At 33.4% G+C, this 14079-nt stretch overlaps 1 protein-coding gene across 1 annotated transcript in view; it reads left to right on the top strand.

Moving 5' to 3' along the window:
• Nucleotides 1–7621: 7621 nt before the first annotated feature.
• Nucleotides 7622–14079, top strand: part of LOC148612165 (uncharacterized) — an 85597-nt gene continuing 79139 nt past the window's right edge. Inside the window, exon 1 of the mRNA XM_088593358.1 lies at nt 7622–7670. The gene's annotated coding sequence lies outside the window, so the exon portion shown is untranslated. The remainder of the gene's footprint in view (nt 7671–14079) is intronic.

Below are 14079 nucleotides of genomic sequence, written 5' to 3'. Positions count from 1 at the left end.
TGAAATAATCGTTAATACTTTTAATCTAATTAGCAAATACCTTTTTCGTACATTATATTTGGTTGTCCACCTTTTACAACCTCGATAATGTTAGTTTTTAGAGCGTAAATTTCATGTACATACCGTAAACAAACATAGCTACCATGGCAACATTATTTTATATGAAGTGTTGAAAGTGATTTGAAGAGTCCTACCCTACACATCTATTATTATCTAAAACAGTAAATTTGTACTTGTACAGATTCAAAGAATTTGCTTGTAGGTGATTAATTAAGTACCATTCTGTGTAAGAATCAGACAGTGGGTGGCACATCATTTTCCCCAATTAAGTCATTTTTGCCTAAAATATTTTCAGTACATCTAGAAAACAACCAAAAAGCTATTCAAGTTTATTCGAAAGCATCTGTAACGTAGATATTTTTTTACTGCTTATATAGGGAAAGACTGCGGGAAAATTTTCAGCCATTTTTCCATAGAGCATTTTAACTAAATTTTACATATCAATATCTTGATAAGGCAAATTTTACAAATCCTTTGATGGTTATTTCTGGTGGTTATCAGGTATAACTAATTGGTTAATGCAATAAAATCTCTGTGTTTTTTTTCCTTCACGTGTCACACCTTATATACATTTTGCCCGATTTTTAGACGGAGAAGTACTTAAACGCTTGCAAGGATCTCTAAGAAAAGCTTGTCAAAAATTTTAGGGATATGACGTACAAAAATATTCATTGATGCAGTTGATAACATGGTGGTTCTAAGAAAGTCATGTCGAAAGTTCCGTCTTCCTGAAATTATAAACTAAAACAATCTGAATTGAATTCGTTTTATCGTTGTTATGCTATGTACTAAGAAGATGATATACAATCACGTTCTAAGAATAAAAAAAAACAATGGTAGTTGTATTTCTAATGCAAAATATTACATGATTTATTCACTTGGCTGGCATTCCTTATAATCCAATTTTATGGACGGGGCGTTAGCTATGTATTATAGTACATGTAAATGTTTTGAAAGATTACAAATACAAGTAACTTCTCCGCTCATAGACGAAGTCTATAATCATATTAGTATAAAAATTTAACCAGTAGATTATCAAAAAATTGATGACGTCAAAGACACATAACAAAATTTTGTCAGCGAGCTGATTGACGTAATATTGTATCGAATCAGAGAAAAATATGTTACTCAGTTCTGAAACTGAATCTTACCGCAATAAACAATACTGATACACATAGGCAGCCATGTGTCCCCATCCGCGACCGCCAGTGAAATGTCAGAACTAAAATATTTCCCAGAACTTTTTAGAAATCTGATAAAACCGAAAGGTGTCGCATGAAAATTTACACTTCATAATGTTCAATGAACCATACCAAATCTGGAAGCAATAGGCAATTAGACGTTCTCTAAGAAGATGCTTCCACAGTAGAGATTATTAATCTTAAAAATAGTTTCATAACTCCTGAAAAATATAAATATGTATAGAAATAATAAAATAAGCATCTACACTTCATATGTAAGCAATTTTCCAATCTGGTTCAGACGAAATGCTTCCATATAATAAGTGTTTCGGAGAGACAGACAGATACCATTACCATATCCTTTAGTTGAAAAAAATGGCCGAAAATTCCTTTTCTAATGCATCAAAAATGATTGTAAGGTACTAAAAAGTGTTAGGTGACATTTACATTTTGAACGTTTTCTTTAGTCTACACATATAACCTTTTTCGTCAAGACGCTTCAAGGCAGTTAGAGGGAAGGAGTAATCAAGGGAACCAAGGTTATAGCGGTAATCAAAAGAATGTAATCCAGGGACAAAGACCAGAAATGGAAAACAGACATACACAACAAAGAACATAAAATAACTAAAATCATACATACAAAGTAACAAAAGTAAATGAGCAACTCGGACTCCACTAAAAACTGGGAGCATGGACCAGGTGCACCGGTAGGGTAAGCGTCCTCTGCTTTTCTAGAAACACCCGCCGAGTTGCTCATAAAAAAGTCAAGTCCGGGGTAGACAAACGAGGAAAGGCAAATGACCTGTTGAATAAATCAGTTTTCATGGTGCTGATGGATACATCATAACGATCCACGAGTTCATGATGACGACTATAAAACTTCTGTAGTGATGACTTCAATCTTGTAGCAACATAACCCTGTTCCAGAAGAAAGGCGTTGTGGCAGATAACGGATAACTGTAATAATCGAGTGAAGATTTTAATTGCGAGATCTCGAAACCTCGAGTTAGTTGCAAGGAAAATGCAAACGATAATCCGCTGGCTGTGAATCTTCAGGGCATATTCTAACGATACGCCGCTTGTTAAAACAAGTGGCATTGTTTTAAGCAGTAATATTTCGTTTGCATTTTGCCTTCCAAATCCTTGATACAATGGAACTTGATATAACCATGCCAAAATATGAGATTGTAAAGAATTTTGTTTAACTTTATCAAGAGGAACGCCGAGTGGACTTGTCCAACTAGCTTGCGAGCACAATATAAAAAGGTGTTAGACCTGAGTTCAAAGTCCAGCCACCCACCCCCAGAACATCAAATGCCCGTGCCTTAAACAGTTTTTCAGGGTAACACCATCAACACTTCGCACAACGTATGTCATCTGTAATATGTGTGTTTTTTTTCTATTCTATTTTTTCCTATTCTTCGTACTCACCTTATTTTTTTTCATAATTTATAAAGAATATGTTATTATATCTTTATTTTTATCACACTTTTAATTAGAATTTGAATTTTATGCAATTAAATGCAAACAGAAAGAAATTTAAGAGTCTTTATCCTAAAAAATATATTGTAAGAAATTACATGTTACAATATCATATACTAGTGGTTCTTAGAAAATTGTGTCGAAAGTTTCGTCTTCCTGAAATGTTATACTCTAAAACAACTGTATTGAATTGTTGATTTAATATAGAAACAAAGCTATTATGATCGTTTTCAAAGAAAAATGGAGATGAAAGTTGCATTTCCAATAAATGCGACAGTTTTTTTTAATGATTATTTTCGGATGCGGATACAATATATGAATAATGTATACATTTTGGTGGCATTTCTATTACAATAAACAAGATTGCTACATATATTCATAAGTTATGTGCCATTTCTGTCGCCGATGTAAATGTGGTATGTACATTTATACTTCATAAAAAATATATGATACCAGATCTGGAATCGAAGAAATGTGCATAACGTTTCCAGAGACGATATGGCTACAAACCACTAATGTCACTTCCCATAATAATTTCACTAATTTCAATGAGTTATGGAGCTTCTACCTTAAGTTTAACATGAAGAAGACTAATGCATCACCTAAAAGCTGCATGTGTACACTAATAGCCCAGAAAATATTATGTAGGGGTTTACCACTTGCAGTGCGACACCGGCTCCTAGAAGACAGTGAGCTAAAATTAGAATGGGAATTCCCCTAATTTTTCACTAAAGTGGTCTTCATGCAGAACTCATAAAAATATTTAATTCAGTAAGTCACACTGACTCTTTTATGTAGAAATAAAGGAAATATAATTCCCTGCCAAACACAAGCTCAATTGTGCAGATTTAATGTGCACTTTTTCCACAGCAACATAACACAAGTGCACTAAAACTTGTGTGGGACTATTTTTGCGTACGTTCTAAAAGCTCATTGGTTGAATCAGTGGTATGTAACCATAAGTCGACAGTTATGAAGAAAAATGTTGAAACTAGTCTATGTTCCACAACTCTCACGTATTTTCATAAATCAGACTGATGGTGTATTAGTAATGATATGCACATTTACACTTTATAACAATCTTGTCGAATATGGTAATTGGGGTAATTCGCAAAGCGAGATTAGATCAACGTTTTTTTCTTTCAAATTACTTTTATGTTGCTTGAGTATGTTGTGTTAACTGTGTATACAATGTAATGTGTTTTGGGGTCAGCTGCAGCCTGCCCTGTGGTGCGAGGTTTCCTCGTCGTTCATTGAAGAACCACGGGTGGCTTTGAACTGACAATTTTCATCCCGGTGAGATTGTTGTCTCTGTGACGTATTCACTGTTTCCAATCTCGTTTCATTTAACTTGGTGATTGGACAAACATAATATATCATTAACAAACCCCTTCGAGGTCGGGGGCCGGTTTCATATAACATCTCAAATTGAGATTTGCCTCAAGTCCTTTCTCAACTCAAATTTCGGCCAATCAAATTGCTTGAAATTGAAGACTTGAGGAAAATCTCTATTTGAGATTTTTTTATGAAACCGGGCTCGGGGATTACATTTGAGGGAAAACAAAACGGACAAGGAATACATCAACCTGTAGTGATGCAGTAAGTCATTGTCATGTACTACGCAGTCCATCCACACGCTTGTTCCCACTATCAAAAATGCAATCAAACTAGTATATTAGTGTTTATATACTAATCGGGCTGCAGTGGGATCATTCAGGTATCTAATGGTCTAAATCCAGATATTTAAGTTCTTCGTTTTACCATGACCAAATAATCTTTTTGTTTGATTTATAAAAAATGCTTGATTTGCCTTTGTTGACAGTGTTATGCAAACGAAATATTTTTAAGCATTCGCAGCACGACAATGTTTTTTCTCTCTACCGTATCTTATACTATTTCTAACTGTCTACGAATGTAACATTTTTCTTAAAAACGCTTAAAGGGGACAACGGGAAGAAATTTGAAGGAGAGGTTAAGATAGTTAAGATAGCCTCAAGTCATTTTTGTTGTTTTTGCATGGAGGAACGTGAGGAGACTTGTGTTACTCGCTTACGCGCAGAGCATAAAGGATGTTAGATCCGAGTATTAGTATAAAGTTCAATGTTATAATTGTCCGTTTTGCTTAAAATCAAATCTTTGCATATTTTTGTTCAGAAAATCTTTAATTTATGTATACTAAGAATTCAGGTAGGTAGAAAATGTACATGTATTATTGTTACCTGTACCATACCGGTGCACTGGTCCATGCTTCCAGTGTTTGGTGGAGTCCGATTTTCTCTTTTGCTTTTTCGTACGTGTATATAATTTTTGGTTGTTATATTTTCTTTGTTGTGCGTGTCTAAGTTTTCCCTGTCTGGTCTTTATCCTCGGATTTAATTCTTTTCATTTCTGATCAAATCTTGGTCCCATAATTTTTTTCTCTTATTTAGTATTGGCATGTTTTTATCGGGACATCAAATAAAGTTATCGTTATGGGTCATTTCCAATTAAGAATGGAACAATCTTAGGTCAAATGACATCATGTTCGTATCAATGCAGATGCATGGTTCAGCCGAGTTAAAATCTTGATTAAAAGCCGGCGATATTGAACGCAGAGTAATGTATCAGTGGGAAGGGGGGGGCATACCAAAGGCTTGGTACATCTTAACGTAATTTGAACATGGGATTAAAGTTTTCAAAACAAAGTGGAGCGTTTAGGCAACATTCAGACTGGGAGATGCGGTTCATGTTCATTCTTACAGACCCAGACACATCTCGAAAACTCAGGGGCTCCTCCATAGCATACCACATCATCATGAGTTACCGAGGGACATTGATTCAACTTTTTATTTTATCCGTCAGCATCGGGGTCACTACCCGTTTGATTTGCATTATAAAACCTTAAGGGTGACAAATGTAATAATACTAACCAAATTTCCGCTTGTTGGTCTTTTTCCCCACCTGTTCAAATTATCATTGTATATTAAAAATAACCTTTTATATAGTCTTTTTAGTTTTGCTATGTTAATAAAGTTTTTCGTATACAAATTTACTTCCTGCTACCCTGTTATGAAATATTTACCTGTGATACAGTGGTGCAGGTTAGTATCTTGTATGTTAAGAATCAGTCTTTGTAAGAATCATGCCAATTCTGTAAAATGTGATGTACCTTAACAAGGCTACATATTTTTATTTTCGTTATTTACTTACTTTATAGGTCTATATGATAAAATGTACATAACGATTCCTTCCAATCTGTCTGCTCTTAGGAGATAATCAGCATGGAAAATGCAATAGTTTCTATTGTATTGTAGTGCCATTTACATACTTATCTCCCTTAATTTTAAATTCTACAGTGCATTCTATACATTTTTTTATCTCTTTTGAACAAGGGTTATATGAACAGCCACATGTTACTTTCTGTTTACAATGACATTTACAGCAAAATATAAAAAAATAAAAATATGTAGGGTTTCCAACCATGAATCATATTTTGCACGATTCTTATGTGGAGTGCTACTTATGTACATGAGTATATATGTTTAATTCACATGTATCTTTATATTTGTTTGATTGCGTTAAATATATAGACATTTCACGTGACATAAATGTTGACAACATGTTCATTACATCTTTAATCTTTGTTTATGTTTAAAGTAATTTAAGACATGTAAGAATATATCAGACAAGAACGACTAAGTTGCGAATGTAAATCTGAAAATTTTCGAACAGTCAAACGAGTATTTGGACCGTGATAAGTGGATGAGAGGAAGGAGGGCTGGTATTTTAATTGTGTGCATGCGTGAGGGTGGGGCAGGGGAGAGGGATTTTTTTAAGGAGTGGAACCGAAAGGAAGACGACGGGATTTTCTTTTCAATTGCGATAGGATATCTAAATTATATGGAAAGGGAAGGTTTAGATGCAGCAAAAACCCAGTCAATCCAAATAAGCAAAAAATTTTTGTATCAAAATCTAGTTGATTGTTTTTTAAAGTTGTATATTATAATTTATATTATTCCATAGAAAAACTTCCAGATGCATAGTTTTTTAAACGTATAGTGTAAAAAAAAATAAGTAAAGTGCCTTGCTCATATTCCGTTTCACTAGGTCATTCTGCGTGTTGTAGTACGCCTATTGTATCGAACTAGAAATTTTGTAACAAAATAATGAAAGAAAGATTCCAAATTGTCCCAAGCAGGAACGGAAGAGGGCAGGACCAGTGGGAAACCTCTTTGAAGTATATCTATATCGACAGTAATTATTTAAATGTAACGAATGCAATGAAATTTTGGCCATTTTAAAATTTGAGCGGACATTCAGTCCCATTTCAGGGTTAACGTAAATGCACACCAAGATTGTCAAGAAACGAGTAGGTTACGCATTTTATAATAGTGTCATTTCGCGTGAGACTCATCCATTTTGAAGTTGATTTGACGGCATTTTCCTGTGAACTATTCTTTCGAACTTTTGCTAAATCTCAAGCATTTGCATCTTTAAATCCCGCCTTGAAAGCTGCCTTGTGTACATAAAATTTAGTTTAAAAGATATTTTAAAAAATATTTTAAAAAAGTATTGCACAAACAACCAAATTTCAGTCCAATATATAGTGAAATAAAACCAAAACGAAAATATCCGTTCTGATTGACTTCATCAATAACGAAATGACCTTAACAACGTTTATTTACGGCTGTATAGAAAAACCACGATGCTTGTCGAATGGCTTAGAGTTAGTAGGAGAAACGATGCTACCGCATTTGTTTGTTGTCTCCTGAAATCTTATCAATTCCAATATTCATTCTATGTCATACAATGCAAATTTACACTGCAAGCAAGCTGCATACAGCCTCAGTGTGCAACAATAATCAATACTAAAATGCAATGTAAAAGGATTTTCTAAGGGAAATCCCCAAAATATTTCCCATTTTTTAAGGTCAATGTTTTGGATTTAAATTTGGGACCCGTTCCTAGGTAAGCCTTGTATGATTATTATTGTTATTATTGTAAAATTTTAGGGCATAAAACACCAAACTGCGAAACGGAGTCAAAATAAAAAGCAATCGCATCTCATTTTGGTCAGAAAAATCAATCAAACGATTGCCTACGTGAAACTGATCAAAGCTGTTTATGGATAGATTAATCGGAATCCAATAATAGAGAGTGGTTTTATTCCTCAATCAGCTGTTCTTGTGTCAGTCAGGTCAAGTTTGTTTACAATTTGAATCGCATACGAAAAAAGGGGGGATGAATAAGAAACATTTGTTTGATTGTCATATCTTTTAGGAAGGACAATTTGTTAAAATGTCGATGCTCGAAATTAAAACTGCATTTTTTAACTTAGAAGATAATTCACGGTACACGTGAATTTCACACACTCTCAGAAAAAAAGAGCTTTTTGCTTTGGCCTAAAAGTTACAACAGACTTGAAAAATTATGTAATACACCGTTTTAATGTGTGATCTTTTGATAAAGACTTCCTTCCTCAAGCTCTTACTTTTTTATATGTAGACTTTTGCCTGATATCATATAACAAACGTTTGCATAAAAGAATAACAAGTATTTAATGCATGATTCTAATGCTGAATGAATTGCATAATTGCAGTATGGATTGCATTGGCATCGTCCCAACATATTCATAGATTAATATTGCATAACTATTTGTGCATTAGAATGCATTGAAATATTCAACATTTGCATAATCCGGAAACTAGGCCTGTTGGTCGGCTGGCGGTAAATGAGATACTCCAAATATGGCGCTAGCTTCAAATGTTATAGGTTAATTTTAATTTTGACATTTAATCGCTTCAATCAACATCTTTTCATGCCAATTACAATTTTACCACAATTATTGTGCTTTTTAGAAATATCTTAATCGATCATAGAGTAACTTTTTTTATATAAAGTAGTTCAGTTGGTTTAACGTCGTCATATTTTTCAACCTTAGCAAACTCCACGCAGTAACAGGAAAATTCACTGCTATCCTAGATCTATGTATTCAAATATACGTCAATTAGGAACGTAGATATCAAATGTCAATACTGTGTTTTTATCGGCTTAAAATTATTATCCACTGTATGCAATGTTGATTTTGATCCCTTGAACAACAACAACAAAACAAACAAACAAACAAACAAAAAAACACCAAATAAACAACAAACGACCAACAAACAAAATACAAAAGGAACAAACAGACAAAAACGAACCAACAAAAAAGTCGGTCAGTAGATAGCTTAAAGGTATTCAAGATATTTGTCATAAATTGATACCTTTTGTAATTTGGATTATACTTATATGAGTCTGCAAATATTTAGAGTCCAAAGATTGTTTAATTACCGATATGAATTATTTCGAGTAACAATTAATTTACAGTAATCTTTTTTTCTTCTATTGCTTTAAAGGCTTTTTATGGTGTACACTTGTCCGTCCGTCTGTGACTCGTTCAAACTTCGTATGTTGTAATAACTTAAATAACGCTTGAATTTCATTGAATGTAGTAGAATATTTGTCTATATAGACAGACCATTGTACCATTGTAGCTTTCTTTTTTTCTGTTGCTGGCGTACCATTAGAATGTTTCTTCAATTATTTGCCGTAAGCAATGGTTATAAGTTATATGTACATGTAACCCATTTATCGTTTTGCCCTTTACAATGTTTTCCATGTATCTTTTTTTCTGTGCGAATGAAATGCTATGGACGAATTTGAAAGCAATTAAATACCGGAAAAAAACTTGAAATAGGACTGAGTCCAATTGGTTGATTTTATTTGCATTGCCTATCATAATCCAATTCATTCATTTCCTGCATTTATTGATAAGAATTCAAAAACATGTTTATCGGTCATTCACACGGGTTTTCCCCGATATACATGTAACCAGCAGTTTTAATAAATGGAATAAAATAAAAAGGATGGGGCTAATGATCGATCATATCATGCCTCCAGTGAAACTTGTCGTAACCAAACCCTCAATATTCAGTAATTAGTCTGAATCAGACACTTTCAAAAGTATCTTTACATCAGTTTAAATGTATATTTAACCTTTGTAAACTGCACGGTTTTTTAAGTAGCACTCCACATAAGTATCATGCAAAAATGTGATTTATGGTTGGAAAGCATACATATTTTTATTTTTTATTTTTTTGTTAAAAATGTCATAATAAACAGAAAGTATCATGTGGCTTTTCATACAACCCTTGTTCATAGGAGGTAAAAAATGTATAGAATGTACTGTAGAATTCATTATTTAAGGGAGATGACAGTAAATGGCACTAAAATACAATAGAAACTATTGGATTTTCTTTATGGACTATCTCATAAGAGCAGACAGATTGGAATGAATAATTATACATTTCATCATGTAGACCTTTAAAGAAACTTAATAACAAAAATAAAAAAAATATGAAGTCTTTTTATAGGTGTATCACATTTTACAGAATTTGCATGATTCTTACAAAGACTGCTACTTATAAGTACAACCGGGGTTCGGTTTGCACAGTTTTCACTCCATCACCTTACATGTCCACGTTGTTTAGGAGTAGTTTGTTATTATTATATTATTTATTATATCCTTTGGTAGATAAAAGAGTAGTACATATTCCGTAATTTTAAGAAGCAAACCTCCACGAGTCCATAAAATGAAGGGCTAATCGGTTCTTTGATTGATCTGAATTTTAGTTTTAGACGGACTTAAACATTAAAGTATGCGTGAGGCCAACGCACTGTATTCAAAATGCTTTCAAATCTGAAACCGTACAATAGTCAAAAACGGAGGATTTTTTTAAAATCCTCCCTGGAATTGTACACGTGTTCACAATGCACCCAGTAGAGTGCTCCAGACACTTTGAGGGGTGCCAGCCGGCCAAGGTTCCTCAGAAAAAGAGGGATACTAGGACATAGTTTGCTCTTTTTCATCAATTTCACACATGAAAATTTCATATTTTCCAGTACAAAATGGGGTGCCAACTCTCTGCAACCCCTCTGGATCCGGCACAGAGAGTATATCTAGAACAACGAAAACAGCATTGTATATTTGCATGCGATAATTTTCTGAAAGCTAGGCACTGAATTCATGTTATATATCACCACGCCGAGCCAACAGGTATCATCACGTTAGGTTTAATTTACCTATTACTTTAAATATTCTGCTAAGTTAGTTTTGCCCCTCATTTTTTGCAAGCAAACCTCAATAGTCATTGTCTTAATTAATTGATACTAAGGCAAAGGAAAAAAGTGACTACATCTTTCTGTTTGTTATTATGATTATTGAACCATCTCAATTTATTTCTTTGTGTGTTTATTTTAAACATGACCAAAACATGTTTAAGAAAAGGCTGCGGCATTAATTATACTTCAAAATGACGTAAATAAAAAAGTGTTCAGACGACTTGGTTATCTTAGATAGCGGTACATGTAGAGCAGGTATGACATTGATTGATTGATTAATTACGGTTTAATGTCACAAGGCAGGTATTTAGAACGTTTGACCAATTGACAGACATTGCTCTTCACTAGTCAGACACCTTTGAAGCCAGTACTTATTGTGCCTTTACATACAATCATTGCAATAATGAGCGATGTGGTTGTGACGCCACATGATATATAAGTATTTAACAAAACAAAACAAATTTCTCAGCTAGCTGGACAGTTAATTTAAACGGTATTTTCTGGACATTCAAACAATGTTAAATTAATTTTATCCTATGATCAAAAATTGAAGTTTTACTGATAATGACAAAAAAAAAATAAAATAAATAAATAAAAAAACAAAAAATAAATAAAAAAAACCCAAAAAAACAAAAAAAAACAAAAAAAATAAAAAAACAAAAAACAAAAAACAAAAACAAAAATGATGAGAGATTCCACTTGTCAAATTTCCATATTATCTCAAATCAAAATCAAAAAACGAACGAAGCGATTACTTTTCATAAACAGATATAGAGATAAATGTGGGAGAATCAGAAATATTGGGTTATCCTCAGAAAAAAATCATAGTTATGGGAATAAAGTCTTAAACGAAAACAACAGTTATTACAATTGGCAAAAAACAATTGAATTAAAAAAAGATTGGTTGAATGAAAATTTAGGTCATATGGCAGATATTCGATGCATTCCTGAACGAAAAAGCTTGGTCAATCAAACATGCCCTGATTTGCACTAGTATGACATGCTGGGCCGGACTTAACCCACAGGTACATGCATGTCACCAACTAGTTTTTACATTTTTCCCTATTTGTCAAAGAAGCGGTGACTAGAAATTAAAAAGTCATTGGAATATGAGTAAGTCAGAGTTTGAACCCTATGACTGTCGTACTCGAGACGAGCACGCTATTTTAAGACCAAAAAACGGTCAATTAAAAAAACAAAAACAGCTTACAGAGAAAATTAAAAAAAGAGGTGACATATGGTCATTTAAACCCGAATTCGAGACAAAATTAGGTTAAAAACTATGACAAAATCCATGAAATCGTCATATTCTATAAATAAAATACTCACGTGTATGATTAATAATCAAGTTTCAATGCTAAGTATAAGTATTTGCGTTATATTTAGTTTTCAATGACATATTATTAGTGAATTATCTGTCTGTAAATGTCAATGCTTGACTCCGTGCAATGTCCATTTTATGAAGTTGCTGTTTTATTTCGGCTCTTAGTTATGTATATACAGTACCTTGTCAAGATGTATTGGTATGTCGTTATTATTTTTTCTCAGACTGCTTTAATATATTAATTACATACACGTTTTAAAAAAAATCTATAAAGAGCGGAAAAGAAAACAAAGGGGAAACAAGCACTAATACAGAAAAAGAGATAACTTTGTTTGAGTGTTTCACGTTGATGTGAGCGTCTGTGGTGTAGAGCAATTCGCACCCCACCTTGAAGACTGGACATATCCTCTCAAAATGTTACATTTCGACCTGAAATACGCTGTTTGTCGAGGCAATGTCTCGTAGTCGTTCTCCCATTTTCCCGCTTTACTAACTTTATCCCCTTGAACTGATCGAACCTTTCAGCAGTAGTCTCTGTTTCAAGTTCCACCAAAGTCGTAAATTTCCTTGACGTCTTTGCCAGATTCATTGTTCGTACGTGACTAAGTCCAGTGTTTTAGGGTGAAACAAAAACCTTCACACATTACCCCGCAAGCAAAACTCTCCACAACAGAATTAAAAAATACAGAATGATCAAGGAAACTTTTTTATTATGTAACTGCAATATGTATTTTTCAATCGATTTGATGCAAAATTTATTTTTAACCAATTTTTTTTTCAAATTCATATATCATTGTAAAAAATTTGACAGACTTGACTGAGGGAAGTGTACATGATTGTTACGGTTTGAAATGGTGGGCGTAATGAGAGTCATGAAGCAAATCATGACATCTGAGGTATTTTTAAAATTTGACTGCATATTGCAATTAACAATGCAAAGAATTATCATGAATATAATATACTGTGTCAGAAGGCGGCCATGTGACTTTTTCTTAATGTTTCCCCAAGGCGATATGTCTGTCCCTAATGATATTGTGCCATTTCCTACAGATGTCATGTCGTTCCTACAAGATACTATGTTGTTACTACAAAACACATTTGACGTACCGACGTACCCGAATACTTTAAAAAGATAGTGATATCATGTTGTTCCCGCAGTACATATTATATATACAATGTATAATTAGATATGAATATAACTTTTTTGTACATGCATTATAAGTAATTGTTTAAACCCTATATCCTTTAACCTATATCGCATACTTTCACAGACCATACTAGAAGTACGATTAAAATATATGATATAATGAACATCACATGTTAAAATATGTATCACATGCTGTATCAGCCCTCGACCTATATCAACCCTCGGGCCGATTGTCCTTGGGATGATACAGAAGTCTTGGGTTGATACAGCATGCGATACAGATTTTGACATGTAATATTCAGTATGTATCATATCTACTCTTCCATTTCCTAATTAATAAATGAATTCATACTGTACTTATATCTTGTGGGAACGACATTGAATCTTGCAGAAATGATACAGCATCTTTGGGGACATACCATCTTAAGGGAGCGCTAAGGCATCTTGGAAGAATGATAAAGCAATTCGGTTTTTATTTTTGGGGTGGGGCACCAAAACATCTTGTGGGAGCGACATAAAATTTGGAATGTACTACATACATTTTCTGAGAGAACGCCATAATATCTTGAGAGAACGATATAATATTTTGATGGTTTTCATAACATCTTAAAGAACGATGTTACATCTTAAAGAACGACATTACATCTTGAGAGAATGACAAAACATCGATAGAAAACAAAATCATGGACGCGTTACATCTCACACAACTCAATCTTTACAACTATTTATAATTTGGCCGTTTTTAC

This window comes from Perna viridis, chromosome 7, assembly GCF_037379345.1.
Source record: "Perna viridis isolate PV_CMFRI_1.1 ecotype Kerala chromosome 7, ASM3737934v1, whole genome shotgun sequence".
In the NCBI taxonomy this organism is placed as follows: Eukaryota; Metazoa; Mollusca; class Bivalvia; order Mytilida; family Mytilidae; genus Perna; species Perna viridis.
This window is presented reverse-complemented; position numbering and strand designations above follow the sequence as displayed.